General features: G+C 43.9%; 1 pseudogene; it reads left to right on the top strand.

The window, feature by feature from the left end:
* The first annotated feature begins 1,461 nt into the window (after nt 1-1,461).
* On the top strand, nt 1,462-15,322 carry LOC101829796 (annotated as a pseudogene).
* The last annotated feature ends 4,294 nt before the right edge of the window (nt 15,323-19,616 follow it).

Here is a 19,616-nt window from a genome sequence, read left to right as displayed (position 1 = left end):
CTGATATCGGTGTTAGGAACCAAACTTGGGTCTTCTATAATAGCAGCGGGTGCTCTTAACCACTGAGCAATCTCTTCAGCCCCAGTATTATAGAATTCTAACCCCCAAGGTGATGAAATCATGGTTTTGGAGCTTTGGAAGTTATTAGATTTCTGAGAGTGGAGCACTGATGAATGAGACTAATGCTCTAGCAATACAGGCACAATGGTGAGGTTGGGTGTGGTGGAATTTGCCTGTTGTCATAACACAGGCAAAGGAAGGCAGAGAAATCACAGGGTCAGCTGTGTAGTTGGAAAGCTCCTGGTGAGGACAGGAGAAAGGACCACAGAGAAAGTGAGATGCAACCACACTTTTGTGGTCCAGAACAGAGATTCAAGTCAGAGTAGCACAGCAGTGGGGGTCAGAATGGAAAAGGAAGGAAGGGGTCTCTTTTTATATTCACTTTTATCTTTTTGGTGTTTTGAGACAGAGTTTCTCTGTGTAACCCTGGCTGTCCTGGAACTCTCTCTGTAGACCAGGCTGGACTTGAACTCACAGAGATACAACTGCCTCTGCCTCCTGAGTGAGGGGCTAAAGACATGGGCCACCACCACCTGGCAAAGTTTCTTTTTTTAAATTGTGTGTGTGTGTGTGTGTGAGAGAGAGAGAGAGAGAGAGAGAGAGAGAGAGAGACACACACACAGAGACAGAGACAGAGAGAGAGAGACAGAGAAAGACAGACAGAGAGAGAAAGACAGAGACAGAGACAGAGACAGAGAGAGAGAATTCCTATGCATGCACATATGGAGGCTGGAGGACAATATCAGATGTCTTCTATCATTTCTACCCTACTTTTGAAATAGGACTTTTCACTGATCCTGTAGCTCACCAGCTGACCAGCTTTGCTGTCCAGTGACCTCAGGACTCCTCCCTGTCTCTGCCTCCCCTGTGCTGGGATTATGAGGCTTGCATGGGTGCTGGGGATCCTAGCTCAGGCCCTCTTGAGCATGCACTTTGCTCACTGAGTATCTCCCTCTCTCAGCCGAGACAGGTTTCTTTTTTTTTTTTTTTTCTTTTTTTTTCTTTTTTTGGTTTTTCGAGACAGGGTTTCTCTGTGGCTTTGGAGGCTGTCCTGGAACTCGCTCTGTAGACCAGGCTGGCCTCGAACTCACAGAGATCCGCCTGCCTCTGCCTCCCGAGTGCTGGGATTAAAGGCGTGCGCCACCAACGCCCGGCTGAGACAGGTTTCTTAACTGATTGGTGCCTCCCCACTTTTATGCTTGTTTGAGACAGGGTTTCTCTGTGTAGCTTTGGAGCCTGTCCTGGCACTTGCTCTGTAGACTAGGCTGGCCTCAAATTCACAAAGATCTGCCTGCCTCTGCCTGATTGGTGCCCTTCTTTTCTCATCTGTAAACAACATAGGAGGATTTGATCCCTAGGATCAGGAATGGAAAAAAATTCATATGTAAATAGTAACTACAAATGGGCAAATGCATTGAAAGTCTTTTCGAAGATGACAGTGTACTGGTAAAGAAAACACAGGAAAAGATGGTCAGTGTCATGGTCATTGGAGAGATGCTCATCAACATTTCAATGTGGGCAACAGAAGGTATAGCTCAGTGGCAGAGGGTGTGTGTCATATGCACAAGATGATATAGGGACAAACACAATGATATACCACCTTTCATTGAAGTGTTTATCTAAGCTATTCTTTTATCAATAAGAACTCAGGAGTCAGATATTGGGGTAAAAACCTGATTGATCAAAGAAACAGTGGACAAACAGTGACCTCCTCTCCTTCCTCACTCCAAAAGGGCCTGTGAATCTTTTTAAGCCCCTCCCTACTACTTCCTGTGTCTGTCTATATGTCCTGGGTCCTCCAAAATTTCTATGGCTAATTCTGGTGAGCTAGTAGCTAACTCCACCCTCTGATCCAAGATAAATTTTGTTGTTAGTCTTGGGAGAGTCAGAGCGTGATCAAAATATCCCACAACAATTTCCCCTTTTTGTCTAAATAAAAAAGGGAAGGTATTTAACTCTAATACAGTTAAAACTGTATACAATAAGAACAATTATCAGGCAAGAATTACATTCACAAAGTCCAGTCCATTTGCATTTGGCAAATTCAGAGAAAAAACTCCATTATCTATTGGAGCTTTGTGAGTCCAAAGTTTTGTAGCTAGTCCCACCCCTTCTCTTTCTCTCTTGATTTTTCGAGACAGGATTTCTCTGTAGCATGGGAGCCTATCCTGGAACTCACTCTGTAGACCAGGCTTGTCTCCAACTCACAGAGATCTGCCTGCCTCTGCCTCTTGAGTGCTAACCCTAATTCACTTTCTATCCTAACTTGTATTACCAACCCAAAACTATCTTTTTAGACCTCAAAACTTTTTCTTAGATAAACAACCTAAACTTATATGTCTCTCAACCTTATACATTTTACAACTCTTTTGTGAGTTTCTCTTTTGAATTTGGTAACAAGAAAAACTGTAACTATAACTATCTAGTCTTCAACCCCAACAGAGACAAGAAAAGGATAAATATTACCTCAGTAAACAGGAAGTACAAGCAAACAACTTCTACAACTATGGAAATGACAAGAGACTCCAGCTGCCTGGACAGTCACCCAAAGTTCCTTTGCAATGTTGGGGCATCCATCATTGACCTACAGGCCTAGAATATCTGACAGACTTTTTTGTGAAGCAGGAATTTCAAAGGACTGTACTACCTTGTCTTGGAAAAGTTTGGCAGCCACCTTCTTTTGTATCCTGCTTATCCAATTTGGACAGCAAACTGTCAGCAGTTGAGGCAAGGACAGTTTCTTTGCCTAGTGGCTAGCTTTGCCACAATGAATTAGAAAATCCCATTTGGAGGTTCTTCGATGCCCATTATTCTTTTTTGAAGAAAATTGGTACTGCCAAGAGCAAATGTGCCTCATTGTCATGAAAAGCCTTATGTTATTAGAACATCTTAAATGCTATATTCTCTAGGTCTCTAAAGTATTTGAAGACCATCTGTGTCTCTAAAATGTATCTCTGTTTAACTTTGAAAACATACCTACCATGGCCACAAATTTGATTGTTAGATGACTAACTACTAACCTATATTTAATTATTCTAGATAGATTGTAATAACAACTTTCAAGAACTAGAAATTTAAATTGTATTGTGTGGTGGTTGAAAGAAAATGGCCCCCCCAAAGGGAGTGGCACTATTAGGAAGTGTGGTCTTGTCAGATTAGGTGTGGTCTTGTTGAAGGAAGTGTGTCACTGTGGGGGTGGGCTTTGAGGTCTCCTTCTCAAGCTTCATTCAGTGTTAAAGTCAGTTGACTTTTTTTTTTTTTTTTTTGGTTTTTACGAGACAGGGTTTCTCTGTATTGTTTTCGAGGCTGTCAGTCCAGCCCAGCCTCGAACTCACAGAGATCCGCCTGTCTCTGCCTCCCGAGTGCTGGGATTAAAGGCGTGTGCCACCACTGCCCAGCGAGAGAGGATTTTCATGAGAAGTCTTGATCTTCTGTTGGATCCCAGCACAGAAGTAATGCTTGGCGCGCGCACACACACACACACACACACACACACACACACACACACAGAGCAGGTGTCTGAAAGGCTTTGTTAGTTAAATGAGTGAGTGAAATCTCACTGCTCATCCACCCCTTGAGATGTTAACTGTTACTCCAGTTGCTGAAGTAGCTGGGAGTATATAGCTATTTGGCAGGAGGGACAGTCTGAATTATGTAGCATCAGTTCAGTAAGTATAGCGATCTGTTTTGCTATTGTTTGCTCATGTTTGTATTTTCTTCACAAAAATAGAACTTTTGGTTTACATGGTGTGAAGTTTTTTGTTTTGTTTTGTTTTTTTCTAAGACAGGGTTTCTCTGTGTAGCCCTGACTGTCCTGGAACACGCTCTAGAACAGATCGGCTTCCAACTCAGAGATGTGCCTGCCTCTGCCTCCTGAGTGCTGGGATTAAAGGTATATGCACCACTGCCTGGCTGGTTTACAGCTGTGTGGTCAGTTATTGGCTTATCATATGGAGTGACTCTCTAGATATCTGTTCTGGTCTACTATCATGCATCTTCCTGGAAAGCAGTAGGAAAGTCTGAAACTTCATTTCCCAGGCTCCTTTGCTGCTGGTGCTCTGAGTGAGACTTAGTTTCCTTTAAGAAAATGCAATCCCACTGGCTGAACTGAGTTAAACAGAGAAATCAAAGGAGAGTTTGAGGTGCGGATGACTATAAGGCAATGCATTCTAGATCTGGACATGCAGTTGACGATGTCTTCATCTGGCAGGTAGCTTCCTAATGTGACAGACAGAGGAACATGGTTCCAGAGCTAGTGACTGTTAAGTCTCAAACTCTGGGACAAATGGTTGAGGTGCCTATTTAACACACCAAAAGGGGGCCGGGCAGTGGTGCATGCACACACTTTTATTCCTAGCACTCAGGAGGCAGAGGCAGGTGGATTTCTGAAGTTTGAGGCCAGCCTGGTCTACAGAGCAACTTCCAGGATAGCTAGGGCTATTACACAGAGAAACCCTGTCTCAAAAAAACAAAAAACAAAACAAAGCACCCCCCCAAAAAAAACCACATCAAATTGTACCTTGGAGCTTATAGGAACATCTCCACACAGTGTTCCATTTTCTGACCCTCTATCTCTCTCTTCCATGGCTCCAGATTTTATTACTATAGTTAGGCCTCAGTACAGATTAATGGCCAAAAGTTAGGATACTTGTACTTGGTTTCTAAATTCTTGCAGATTGTAACAACTTCTGCCACAAGCAAATGATCCCAAAGTCTCTTATCTCTAAGGTTCTACATTTCCCACTCTTAAAAATCTTTTATCTCTATGATTTCTCTGAATTCTGTTCTCACAAAAAATCTCTGAAGATTGTAAACTGTATCTCAACATTCGTAATTTCATTGAGTATGGTTTAAAATCTATAAAGTCTGTAACAAAATCTGGCTTAAAACTTATAACAAAAGGCTTACCACATACCTACCTAGACAGTCACGTAAATGCCTACACATCATTCAATGGAGGGCATAGCCTATGCTAGGCATTTGACTACAGCAGTGAGTGGATCAACATAGCTGCCACCCTCACAGCCTTACGGAGTTTTAACACTTCATCTAGTTTTTCCTAAAACTTCTTAGGTAATCCTTGAATCTCCACTCAAAAACCAAGGTTTAGAGAGAATAATTTACTCACTCAAAGTCATATATGACTGGCGAGTGGCAGAACTGAAGAACTGAATTTATGTTTTCTGGTGATATGGCTTATGTGTTGTCTTTGCCTACTGCTAGACCTGATTCCCGGAGATTGTAATCTAAATGAGATCTACAGCCAGCAAGCCAGTGTTTTATAGATAAGAAACAGAGTGCTGTATCTCTCACTTCCCAGATATGACCGAGATGGTGCTGAAAGATTGGGGAAGGCTGAATATGAGAGGAGCCAGGAGCCCTGCTCTTCAGAAAGGACAAGCCTGCTACCTCCATCCGTGGAAAAGAGAGAGGTGACTCTAGTAAAATCATTTCTTTTAGATACCCCAAATAAGAAGTACATATGAGGCCACTGGTAGGATAAGAAAAACACTGCCTTAGGGAGAGGAGGGCTCAGGGTTCACCCGTCCCTTCCATGATGTCCTCCTGCCTTAGCTGCTTCCTTCACTGCTGTGACAAGGGACCAAATAAAAGCAACTCCAGAGGCCGGGCGATGGTGGCGCACACCTTTAATCCCAGCACTCGGGAGGCAGAGGCAGGGTGATCTCTGTGTGTTCGAGGCCAGCCTGGTTTACAAGAGTGAGTTCCAGGACAGCCTCCAAAACAACACAGAGAAACCCTGTCTCGAAAAACCAAAAAAAAAAAAAAAAAAAAAAAAAAAAAAAGCAACTCCAGGGAAGAAGACTCCTCTTGGCTTACGGTTTAAGAGGGCACATAGTCTGTTACAGAGGAGACTCAGTGGCAGGGTCACACTGCATCAGCGTCCGGGAAGCAGAGAGGTGAATGTGGTGCTTAGTTCAGCCCATGGAAAGTGCTGCCACTGTGAGAGTGAACCTTCCCTCCTCAGTCAAACTTCCCCAGAAATGTCTTCACAGAAATTCCCAAGGTACGTCTCCTAGATGGTTCTGAGTTCATTGAGTTGACAGTGACGGTAAGCATCACAGACTCCCAGGATGAGTCCATTCACTCCGTTTCCGACTCCGTTTCCCACCTCTTACACAGGCCCTCAATGGGCTCAGAACTCCTGCTTTGCCTTGTTCCTCGTAACTCCGTTGCTCTTTCACAAGTGAGCCCGACACTTACAAATATGCCTTCCCTGTGTATCTGTACCCTACAATTGAAGCAGAGAGCTGAGGCTCATGTGTGTGCTAGAGGGGCCAGCGTGTGTGTGACCGAGCGCGGGAGGGGATGTTGGGCTTTGCACCGCGGAGTAAGTGGCTGGGAAAGGGAAAAAGAGGGGAAATGCAGGAGCAGCAGACACAGTAGAACGTTTGTTGAATAAATAAATAGGTCTCCACAAATAGGGGCTGGAGAGATAGCTTGGCATTTAAGAGCACTGACTGCTCTTCCAGAGGTCCTGCGTTTGATTCCCAGCAACCACATGGTGGCTCACAACCATCTATAGAGGGATCTGATGCCTTCTTCTGGCATAAAGGTACACATGTAGTTAGAGCAATCATACTTTTTAAAAAGTGTGCTTTAAGGTCAGAGAAACCTGAGTTCAGAGCTGGGTGCGGTGGCATACATCTTTAATTCCAGCACTTGGGAGGCAGATGCAAGTGGATCTCAGTGAGTTTGAGGCCAGCCCAATCTACAGAGCAAGTTCCAGGCCAGCCAAAATAATAAGAATAAAATTAGATGGTGTGTGTGTGTGAGTGTGTGTGTGCGAGAGTGTGTGCACAGAGTTCAGAGAACTGACTCATAGGTGTCAGTTCCCTACCATCTGGTTCCCAGGGATTGAACTCAGATCATCAGGTTTTATAGCAAGTACCTTTCACCCACTGTACATCTCTCTGGCCCTCTGCCATCTTGTGAATGACCTTGAACATGACATTTGAGTTCCATTTTCTCATCTGTGAAGTGAGAATAACAAACCCACCTCATAAATTCCTTGCCAGGGCTGACTAAAATGGTGAGAGTTGCTCTATGGGGAGCCTTTGCCCACCATGTGCAAGGCCCCAGGTTGGGTCTGTATTACTGCCACTAAATAAATAAAATCTGTAAAGTTTCTGGCACATAGTAGGTCTTCCATATGTGGTATTTCAGATTACAGCAGGCTGTCACAAATATCAGCTACAGCTGTACATGATAAAATGTGTTAGACATGTATGCTGGCACATAGTGTTTAGTAGTGGCTAGATGACTTCTGGGTGTGCGAGGTGTTTTGGAAGAGATAGGCGTTTGAATTGGTAGACAGAATGAAGGTCGGTCTTTGCTGATAGGCAGTGAGCATCATCCAATCTGTTGAAAGTCTTCGCCTATCTGGAAGGGTTCCTCCTTCCACCTCTCACTGAGGTTATCTTCTTAACTTCACTAGACTGAGTTCATGAGGGTAGGAACACATCTAGTTTATCCCGTAGTTACCCCATTCTCTTTATTTTGACTTTTTTCCCCTTGGGAAGGCATTTATATATATTTTTTGAGGTAGGATCTCTTGTATTCCAGGCCAGCCTCAGAGGATAGCCTTGAACTTCTGATCATCCTGCCTCTATTTTTCAAGCACGAGGAATACAGGTATGTGCCACTGTGCCTGTTTTATTCAGTGCTGGGGATCAAACCTAAGATTTTGTGTATTCTAGGCAAGTACTCCCCCAACCCAGATATGTCCCTGGCCCTCATTCTGTCGCCTCTGTTAACATAGGGCCTGCTTGTCAGATGGAAGCACTCAGGAAATGGTCAAGATGCCTTCCATTATGTTCCCATGACATTTGGACCATTACTACATTTTATGATAATTTTTTTCTTAAAATGCTTGGCACCCAACTGGGGGTGTGAACCCTAGACTGAGCCTGAGTCTTAGAATACTAAAAGGTCAGTGTTTGGGGCATGATAGATGCTTAGTGAGTATTTGTTAGCTGAATGGGAATGTTTCTAATTGAATTATTCTCTACATAACCCTTCAACTAAATACTGGCCCAGTGTTCTTTATTGGTCTACTTAAGCGTAGAAGAAACATGTAGCTGAAAATGGTGTCAGCATGGTTAAGTAGGCAGTATGAGCATCACTGGATGGAACGTTCCATAAACGCAACCTGACAAAGTAGGCATCTACTTCTTTAGCCAAGTACTGTGACATGTAAGGATGGCGAATGTAGTTAAAGTTCCTCTGCCTAAAGCACTGCTTTCCAAGAGAAGAAAGATGGGCAACTGAAAAGTTAAAAAAAAAATCAGCAACCAGAATCAGGAGCTCTCCCAGGACTGAGTCTAGAGGAAACTGAAAGGCAGGCACCTGGAAAAGGAGAGGCAGGATGTGAATGGGAGGGGAGGAGCGCAGGAGGACTAAACATGAGAGGGGAGGCGCGCAGGAGGACTAAACATGAGAAAGTCGGGCACTTGGGAGGAAAGGAAGTCGTCTGACATTGGAAAGTGCCTTGCATGTAAGACATGAAGCCAGCTTCGAAGGGACAGGTGACTAATCAGTTGTGACAGATTCTACCTCTCATCATCTGTGCACTGGAAATAAGTTGGTGAGGTTTGGATTTAATAAACATTAAAATTCTAGGAAACGTAGGGACTGCTGAGGGGGGCTGTGGAGAGCACGGAAGAGTAGGAGGGTCCTAAGGCTGGACTATATAGCCATCTATTATGGATGGTTTGACACTGACACATCCCTCCACAGAGGGAACTTAATGACCCTGCAGTTCTTCATTTCAAACTTCTGAAGAGCAGAGGGAGTTTAAATGTTGCCAGTGTTCATTCTGCTGTTTCATCACCAAGTCCCTGATACTAATGCAGTTAGAATTGACAGGTATTTTCTCTAAACAAAAGGAGAGATTAAATTGTTGGTCTTTTCACTGCTGTTCATCCATATTCCTCTAAAATTCTTCTAGGTGAGCTGATTTGGTATTTGCAAGACTTTGAATAGGTTTGGATTAAGTTGAATTTTGCTTAGCAGATCCTTGTCATCACAGATTAAAGTTTTTGGTTTTCAAGACAGGGTTTCTCTGTGTAACAGTCCTGGCTGTCCTGGAACTCACTTTGTAGACCAGGCTTGTCTTGAACTCACTGATATCCACCTGCCTCTGCCTCCCAAGTTCTGGGATTAAAGGTGTGCACCATCAACCACTAATTAATAAAATGCCTTACAGGCTTGCCTACAGATATTATGGGGGCATTTTCTCAGTAGAGGTTCCCTTCTCTCTGATGACTGTAGCTTGTTTCAAGTTGACATAAAACTAGCTAGCACAAGTTTGGAGAAGTCACCACCAAACATCAGGAAAGTGCCACCAAAGAGCTCACCCTGAAGAATAAATAGGTGAGCTGCTCTCAAGAGCTTGTTGGGAAGGTTCCAGAGTTCTCAGAGAGCCTGAGCAGACTCCTCCAATTATCTCAGTAGTATGAAAGACTATATGGCTCTCCCATCTGACTGCAATTGTCTTTAGAGAATAATGGCCTTCTTTCTTTAGCATCCCAAAGTGAGATGCCAGGGTGTCTCATAACCTGGAACCGTCAACAGTGGCAGAGATGGATTGGTGACTGCCTATGATGCTCCCCGCAGCATTTCAGAGAGTTCTTTTTAGAGACCTTCACTCAGTTAAAGCTGATTTTATCATAGACAGGAATTTCAGGATGAGCCAGTGTGGTGACTTGAATAAGAATGGCCCTCATAAGGCTCATATATTTGAAAGTTTAGTCACCAGGGAGTGACATTGTTTGAAATGATTAGAAGGATTAGGAGGTGTGACTTTGTTGGAGTAGGTATGGCTTTGTTGGAGGAAGTACATCACTGGGAGTGGGTTTTGAGGTTTCAAAAGTCCATGCCATGCCAACGTTGTGCTCTTTCTCTCTCTGGATCAGGATATCAGGATGTAGCTCTCCCAGAGCAGGATGCATGCTCCAGAGTCTGCCTGCATGCCTCCATGATCCCTTCATGACAATGGACTAAACTTCTGAAACTGTAAGCAAGCACCCAATTAAATTATAAATTCTTTTATAAGAGTTGTCTTGGTCATGGTTTCTCTTCACAGCAATAGAGCACTAAGACAGCCAGTATGAAGTAGAGTTGGAGTCTATTGAGAGAGATTAACATAGATTTAAACACAGGGATTAACAGAAAGAATAGTATTAATTGAAGTCTGGGTATGGCTTCTCAGAGAGTTGTACATGCTTCACGGTCTTTACAATAGTTATGTGTACGTTTGATGAGCTCTCAAGTTACTGTCTTTTAAAAGCTGTTAAAAAAACTTCACTATTCCATCACTTGGGACGCAGAGGCAGATGGATCTCTGTGAGTTTGAGGCCAGCCTGGTTTATAGAGCTAGTTCCAGGATAGTCAGGACTACAAAAGGGAAACCCTGTCTTGAAATACCAAACAAACAAAAAACAAGACAAAACTTCAGTGAAGCCAGGTATGGTGGCACATGTCTTTATTCCAAGCACTTGGGAGGCAGAGGCAAGTGGATCTCTGGTCTACATAGTAAATTCCAGGACAGTCAGAATGATTTATGAGACTCTGTCTCAAAACAAACAAACAAAGAAGCCTCTCAGTGGTGGCACATACCTTTAATATCAGCACTGGGAAGGCAGAGGTAGGTGGATCTCTGTGAGTTTGAGGCCAGCCTGGTCTAGGAAGGTCCAGAAAAACTGTTACACAGAGAAACCTTGTGTCAAAAATAAAACAAAACTTCAGTGAGATCACAAGGTGGTTCTGGAAAGGACCCTAGATCACAGGGCTGTCGGCAGTCAGGGTATCTTTACTATAAATAAAAGTTAAGAGTCTTGTTTGTGAAACTCTTGGAAAATATCTGGGAGAGAAGTAAGGCTGTACTTGAAGGTCATCTATGCTCAAACTCATTGTATCTTCAGATTCTGATTTGAAGATATCTTCACAACAAACAAGGATTGTCTGTATATAGGCAGTCCTTATGGCAAACGTTAAATGGAAGAAGGTATGGCTATTACAGTCTTATTTTTTAAAAGACTATCTTATTTTTAATTACATGTATATCTGTGTGTCTATGCGGGGTGTGTGCACTGGAGTGCAGGGATTTGTGGAATCCCTAGAGAGGAGTCAGATACCCTGGAGCTGGAGTTGCAGGCAGTTGTGAGTTGCCTAACATGGTGTTGGGAACTCATAAAAGAAGTGTATTAACCACTGAACCATCATGCCAGTGTCCTCTGCCCCTCATAGCCCTTGTTTTCTCAACTAGTCATGTGGCCATATTTGATATTTACAATTGTGTTTCTCTGTTCCCCATCCAGTTCTCCCTGGCTGGCCTGAGACTTGCAGAGAGCCTCCTTTCAGGTGCTGGTGATGGGTGTGACACCACTCCCAGCCATTCTGTCTCTTTTCACTTCCAGCTGAAAGCTTAGTTGTGGTTTTTTGGGGGAGGAGCGGGGGTCTGAGGCAGAATGCCTCTGTCCAGGAAGGAAAAATCATATTTAGACTAAGTATTTCAGCCAGGTGTTGGTGGCGCTTGCCTTTAATCCCAGCACTTGGGAGGCAGAGGCAGGCAGATCTCTGTGAGTTCGAGGCCAGCCTGGTCTACAGAGCTACACAGAGAAATCCTGCCTTGAAAATAAAAAGGAGAATAAGTATTTCAGCCAACAGTAATTGCTGCAGTTCCTTAATAGAAGGGCGGTATAACCAAACTGCTGTAAGGCGGTTGGCTGCTCCTCCAGAGAATGGCATCGTATTCAAGGTTTGGTGTTGGCTTCTCCTGTTGGCTGACTGAATACGGTAACCTTTGTAAAGGGTAGTTAATGCTGATAATCCTTGCACAACTATCCTGCCATCATGTTCATGAGCTTTTAAAGAAAGATTGGAAGGAAGAAGGTGCTTTGGGGAGGAGGCTGACGTCTACAGCACATGCCACAGTGCCCACCTGACAAAGAGCCTCCTTTGAAGTGGTTACTGATTGGTTGGGAAGCCATATGGGATCTCAGTACCTTTCAGTGAATGAAGTGCTCTTCATTCTGAGAGCTCCAAGCATGTACCTCTTCCTCAGATTTCCCTCCATGCCCATCTCTCCCCAGTTACTATTTGTTAACCACTATTATAAAATTTCTGAAAAGGCATATTTCTGGCAGTCTCTTTTCTTGGGCCAGCTAGTGTTGTGGAATATTAGTTGAAGATGTGTTAACATTCGTTAATGCTATAGAGTATTTCTTTAATGATGCAAAGGAGGAATGGAGGACACAGGGACCAGACACCCAACCATACCACCAGCCACAGAGTAAGAGGGAAAGAAATGTATACAGACTAGGAAAGGTAAAAGCCCAGAGGCAAAAGGTAGACAGACAATTTAAGAAAAGCTGGGTAGAAATAAGCCAAGCTAAGGCTGGGCATTTATAAATAAGAAGAAGTCTCCTTGTATTTATTTGGAAGCTGGATGGTAGGCCCAAAAGAGTAAAGAGTTTAAAAAAACCCAACTACACTCTCTAATACTGAATAGTGATTCTTCTTTTGTTTTTGTTTTTGTTTTTTTTTTTTTTCGAGACAGGGTTTGTCTGTATTGTTTTGGAGGCTGGCCTCGAACTCACAGAGATCCGCCTGCTTCTGCCTCCTGAGTGCTGGGATCAAAGGCATACGCCACCAATGCCCTGCCTGAATAGTGATTCTTATCCAAGCACCTAATGAGTTGCTTATGATTATGCGCATGGGAGGGTTTTCTTTTCAATTAGAAACATCCCCAAGTGATGCTATGATGCTGTCAGGTGATGTGACAGATCTGGAAACCAGGCCTGGGGCTGTGGAGGTGACTCAGTCCTTAAAGTGCTTGCTGTATAAGCATGAATTCCCAGGGCTCAACATTAAAAGCCAGATCAGCAGTGTGCGCTCTTGATTCTGCACTGGGAGACTAAGCAGGTGGATCCCTGGAGCTCACCCACCAGCCAGCTTACCAAGTGGTGAGCTCTGAGTTAAAAAAAAAAAAGGCAGAGAGCTATTGAGGAAGACACCTGACATCAACCTCTGACCTCTGCACACACGTGTGTACACATTCACAGACATTCACATTCACACAGGAACACACACACAAAGAACAGAAAACGAGGGCTGGAGAGTATGTCATGGTGGCTCTCATCTGTAATCCTGGCACTCAGAGGGGCTGAGGTTCCAGGCCGGGCTGGGCTGGAAAGTGAAATCTGTCTAACACACAAACAAGAACACGACACACACACACATACACACACACACACACACACACACACACACACACACACACACACACACACACACCATCAGAAAATAAAAGACAGTCAGATCTGGGTCTCCCCTGCCTGTGTAGCTGTTGACAGGCACAGATGCTGGTTGGTCCCTACCCTTGCTTGTCCCATGGGAGTTTGAGTGCTTGTTTGTGCTATCACTGTGTCTGTTCCCACAGGCCATAAGCACCTGGAGTGGAAGGGCAGTGACAACACCTAGCATAGTGCATGTTTAATAGCAGATGATCAATAAATTGTTACGGACTTTCATGTTTGAATAAATGAGAATCAAAGTGGATTTCGTTTTAGGTTACAGAAAAGTTACAGCTCGTGCAGAGTCCCCGTGTATTCCTCACCCAGGTTCCTTTATAGTGATATGTTATCAGAATTAAGAAACCAGCATTGCTACAGCTTTATAAATGATAATTTTTGTAAAGGCGACTTTGTTCCAATCACTGTTCTCTTTTTTTTCCCAGGACCCAAGACATCCCATTACATTGCTTTCTCTCTCTCTCTTTCTTTCTTTTTTAGTTAGTGTCTCACCAGCTGGCCTAAACTGGTCCAGAACTCACAAATGTAGTTCAGGCTGGCCTTAAACTCATGGCAATCCTTCTCTTGAACCTCCTGAATGTGCCACCATGGTGCATTTCATCACTATGCCTTCTCTCCGGTAGGTGAAGTTTCTCAGTCTCCCTTTGTTTTTTATGACCACAACACCCCTTGAGAAACACCAGCAGGTGTTCTGTGGCATGACTCCCTCATAAAGAACTACTGAGTCTAGCTCATTTGCAAAGGAAAGAGGGTGGAATTAAGCTTTACTTTATAGAGATGAACTTTACTGAAAGAAGGATAATTGCCATTTATTTATTTAGTTTCTTTTTAAGACACAGTTTCTCTCTGTAACAGCTATGGCTATCCTGGAACTAGCTCTTATAGACCAGGCTGGCCTTGAATTCACACAGATCTGCCTGCCTCTGCCTCCTGAGTGCTGGGATTAAAGGTGTGTACCACCAGTAATTGCTTTAATTATAGACTTGTAACACAGTTTCTGTGGAGTTGAGGATTAACTTTAGAAGAAGAGTCCTTGCTTAGCATGAATCAGGCCCTGGGTCCAAAACAAATAAAGTTCCTGTCAAGGGCTAACCTTCTCCATTAACAAAAAACCTTGCCTATATATCTTCCAGAACGTAAAATTAACTTGGTGAGCTTTTCTGCCCATTCCCCACTCTCCCCAGTGACTCTCCAGCTGCACTGTGCTGGCTGGGCTGCTGTCTCCAGCAGCCACCATGATCACATCTACTGGGATCTTATCAACCACAACAAGTGGTTCTCCGACATCTGCAAGATCCAGGAGAGCAAGGATGGGCTGTGCCTGGAAGAGGGAGGGTAAGGTGGTCAGTAGAACAGAGGGTAACACTGAAGACTCGATCATTGGTGGAGATCCTGCTAAGGCGGAGGCCGAAGGTACCGAAAGCACAGTAGTCGCCCATTGATATTGTCATGAACCATCACTCACAATAAACCAACTTCACAAAAGAGGCCTCCAAAGTACATCAAAGATTGCATGAAGTCATTGTCATTCAAAGGCAAACAGGAAGGACACACACAGGAAGAGTAAAGCCTTTCATGGCTGGGGCTGCACACATCTTTGCTAATTTCAGTGACTACCAAATTTTTATGGTGAAAACATGAATCCAGATGGCATGGTTGTTCTCTTGGATTACCATGAACATGGTGTGACTCCGTTTATGCTTTCTTTAAAGGGTGGCTTAGAGAGGGAAAATGTTAACACACTGGATCTATCACTTGTCACCATGACTGGCTGCTGCTTGTCATTCATGTGGCATCAGGACTTAGACAATGGGATTGACTTCATCTTGAGCTTTTATTTTGAATGTGATATATTTGGAGTGGAGGCATTGTTTTCAAAGAAAAAAATGTCATGTAGATTGTCTTTAAATAAAGTGCATTCAAGCTAAAAAAAAAAAAAGAAGTAGATCTTGCCTCATTCCACTTCTCTGGGGGTATCATGCATCTCTCTTGGGAACATCAGGGGAAGGGAGAGGGAGCCAGGAAAAAGAGAGGGGGATAAAAGGAGGGGAGAAGAAGGTATGGGGGAGCAGGAAGGTTGAGTCAAGGTAAGAATAGAGGAGAGCAGGATGAGAGATACCATAATAGATGGAGTCATTATAGGCTTGAGGAGAGAGCTGACACTAGTGAGATCTCCAGAGATCTACAAAGATAACACCAACTGGCAAACTAAGCAATAGTGGAGAGACTACACTAATAGCCCCTCCTTGATGGTAAGGTTGATGACTACCTTATATGCCATCCTAGGACCTTCATCCAGTGACTGATGGAAGCAGACACAGATACCCACAGCTAAACACTGAACTGAACTCCTGGAACCTAGTGACAGAGATGGAGGAGTGATGAGCAAAGGGGTCAAGATCATGCTGGTGAGACCCACAAAGACAGCTGACCGGATAAGGGGGAGCTCTTGAACCCCAGACTGATGGCTGAGAGGCCAACAGGGGATTGACCCAGATTCCATGAATGTAGCCTCAGAAATCACCGGGGTCTTGTGCAGTAGATCAGTGTTTACCATGGTGTATGAATGATCTCTGGGAGCCCATTCCAAATAGAGGGATGCTCTGTCAGCCTGGAAACATGGGGAAGGGCCTAGGTCCTGCCCTATATGAAATGACAGACTTTAGAGATCCCACCAAGGAGGGCCTCACCCTCCCTGGGGAATGATGTGGGGATGGGCTGGGGAGCTGGTAGAGGGACAGGGGAGGAGGGGTGGGAGAGGGAGCTAGGATTGACATGTGAAGCATTCATGTTTCTAATTTAAATAAAAACATTACAGAAAAAAGAAGTAAAGTGAAATAAAATTAACTTGATGAGCTGGTTAGAATTACATTTAACAATTCACTAATTTAGAAGAAATGTTGTCTAAGAGTACGGTGTTTGTCTCTACTTGGCCAAATCTTCCTTTATATTTATTGGAATTGCAATGTGTTGGTAAATTATTTCAAGAATATGTTTTGCAGCCAGATAATACAGTCTCTGAGTCTTGACAACGAGCAAAAGGGAGAGAGAACTAAGATCTGGGCTGCCCTGGGGAGGACCTTATCAGAGATACAAAGCTTGAGGCTGCTACGGAATATTGAAACATTAGAATAAAATACAGAAAAAGAAGATTGTGAAGCCCAGAAGGAGATTTGGCAAAAATGCTGATAAAGGCCAAACTCTCCTTGAGTGTAGGGAGGAGGTTTGATTCAGTTTTGTTCTGCTCACTGCTGGCATGGGCTGGCACACGTGAATAGCAAATGAAACAGCAGGGAATAGTGACCCAAATTCTTGTCCTTAACACTTTGACCACGCCACATGCTCTGGTGGGACACGGGGGTGAGGGGGGTGGGAGGGGGGATCGAGGCAGGAGGATTACAAATTCAAGGTCATTCTTGGCTACATGATAAACCTGGGCTACAGGAGACCCTGTCTCAAACAACAATCTTTGGCCACATTACATAAAAGGTGTGTGACATGTCTGATTCTGTGGGTGATTTCTTCTACTTGTTTATAATCTGTGAGGAACTTGTCACTAGTTTTTTGGTTTTTTTTTTTTTTTTTTGAGACAGGGTTTCTCTGTATTGTTTTGGAGGCTGTCCTGGAACTCGCTCTTGTAGACCAGGCTGGCCTCGAACTCACAGAGATCCACCTGCCTCTGCCTCCCTAGTGCTGGGATTAAAGGTGTGAGCCACCACCGCTCGGCTAGTTTTTTTTAATTAGTGTCAATCATATTTCACATTTAAGTTTAAATGGTGACTGAATCATAAAAGTAACACCAGTGTGAGCACATGGAAAATATTTGTAGTGGGGCTGGGGAGATGGTTTGGTCTAGGCAGAAGGTTTACCATACAAGTAGGAGGACTGACTTCAATCCCAGCATGCACATAAGAAGCCAAAGGTTGTCTCTTTCCACCACGGGAGCTCTGGGGATCACACTCAGCAAGTGCCTTGACCTAGCCTTCAGAGTCATTCCTTGAACACGTAGAAGCCAACTTTCTGCCAAACACTTTGTGTTCAAGCACGTGTGCCTTCTGTGTCTTTGTTCAGTTCGTTCTTTACATCTTTGCCACTTTGAGCTCCCTGAGTCTGGGACTGTTCTCTGTAAAGCTTTAAATGACACAGCAGGCCTAGGTTGAAATGTCATTTGTTTAGGGAGGTTTTTTAAATCCATTAGGTTTCCTAGGGCTATTGTTATGTGACCCCATGTGATGACACTGAAGTGGCTGTCCCTTCAAGAAAGGACCCTGAAGAGCCAGTCAGCTGATACCATCTGGCTGTTAACTCTTTCAGTTCCCTCTCAGGCTCTCAAGGCAGTTATGTTCTTCTCAGGTGCCCTAGTCAATAATCAAGACTGGGTTGCAAAACCCCACCAATTTCTGCTCAGTGCGGCCCCTTCTAGATAGTCTTCCTTCTAGAATACCCCCACTGAACTTCCAAAGATGTTGACAAATCTGCATTGCAGTCTTCTGGACTCTCCCTGCTCAGTCCTGCCTCCACCCTCATCCTTTCTTGGCTGAACACTGGTGTTTAGCAAGAAATCTTTTGTTTCCACAGTTTCCCTTTGTATCTGCTTCTGGAAGACTCTACTGCTGTGTTTGTTTTGGTAAAGCTGGAATATAGAGGTTGAGGGGGAGAGTTCTAAAACCATCTGCGGAAGATGTGTCAGCTCTATAGGCCATGCTTAGTATTGTTTTACTTTTAGGGCACTGGGATTTGCTTTTGTTTGCTTGATTGTTTGGCTTTTCCAGACAGGGTTTCTATGTTTAACAGTTCTGGCTATCCTGAAACGGACCAGGCTGGCCTCGAACTCACAGAGATCTGCCTCCTCTGCCTCCCAAGTGCTGGGATTAAAGGTGAGTGCCACCACTGCCCCAGAATCAGCAGACATTTTTAAGTAGATTGGAGTGGGATAGAGAAAATAACCAAAGAGAAATTTGGAAAGATCACTCTGACTCTTCCGTGTGGGAATGACTAGAGGTGTGGAAGACTGAAGGTTGAAAGATTATTAGGACAGAGTCTAAGAAGAGGAGATAATGGCTTGGACTGGGGGGGAGACCAGAGCTAGTAAGTATTGAGAGGTATTTAAAAGGCACGATCTTGGGATGGAGAGATGCGTCAGTGGTTAAGAGAGAGCTTGCTGTTCTTGCACAAGGCAGCTTACAACCTGTAACTCCTGCTCCGGGGAATTGATGCTCCCTCCCAGCTTCCTAGGGTGCCCACACATACATATTCTCTCTCTCTCTCTCACATACACACACACACCACACACATAAGTATAAAAATAAATCATAAATATTTTCTAAAATTTAGGCTCATTTATTTTATCATTTTACGTGTATGGATGTTTTGCATGCTTGTATGTATGTGTACCATGTACTTCAAAAGAGAGATTTGGATCCCCTAGGGCTGGAGTTACAGAAGGCTGGGAATCAAACCTGAGTCTTCTGCAGAGGGAGCAAAAGCTCTTAACTGCTAAGTCAGCTTATCATCATAAATCTTTCGAGATGTTCACATATTGTAAAAGGGAGAGTTGAGATCACCTAGGAGAAGTAGCCTGTCAGTTCTGACAGAGGATGAGGGTAGCAAATGATGCCAGCGAACAGGACATCACCGGAACCTGGGGAGTGGTCTCTGCTCATTTGATTGTTGCCAGTTTTTGTGACAAGGTCTTACTATGTAGCCCACGCAGACCATTATATAATAGCATGTGGTTATCTTCCTTGGCAGAGAGGCTGACAGCATCCAAGGGGAAGTCAATTCTTCCTGTTCTGGTGAGAGTATCTGCTCTCTGCATCCGTGGGGACTGTGTAGTTCATACCTCTCTCTGATGGGCCGTAAGGAAATTTCATTCAAGGGTCACTTGGAATCTTTAGTCAACAATTTACACCTTATTTATATTTAAGCACATCTGATAACATGGCCCAAATAGATTTTGGGGAAACTAAGCCCTTCCCTTGAAGCATACTGTCTGCTCCACAACAGCTAATTACACATCTGAAGTGTGGTTGGGCACAGTTGAGTCTTATTCTTCCCATCACGCCAAACTCTGGAGCCTTTTCAAGTCTGTGACGTTTAGATGGGAACCATTGTGAAAAGCTAATGTGAATGCTGTTTACTCATGGCTTTTATATAATTTATTCATGCTCTTTTATGCTAGCAAAATTATTCCCATGTTATTTTAGCATTTCTAATTAACTA

Source organism: Mesocricetus auratus, unplaced genomic scaffold (assembly GCF_017639785.1).
Source record: "Mesocricetus auratus isolate SY011 unplaced genomic scaffold, BCM_Maur_2.0 Super-Scaffold_100014, whole genome shotgun sequence".
NCBI lineage: Eukaryota > Metazoa > Chordata > Mammalia > Rodentia > Cricetidae > Mesocricetus > Mesocricetus auratus.
Note: the sequence above shows the minus strand (reverse complement) of the source record. Positions and strands in the feature narration are given on the sequence as shown.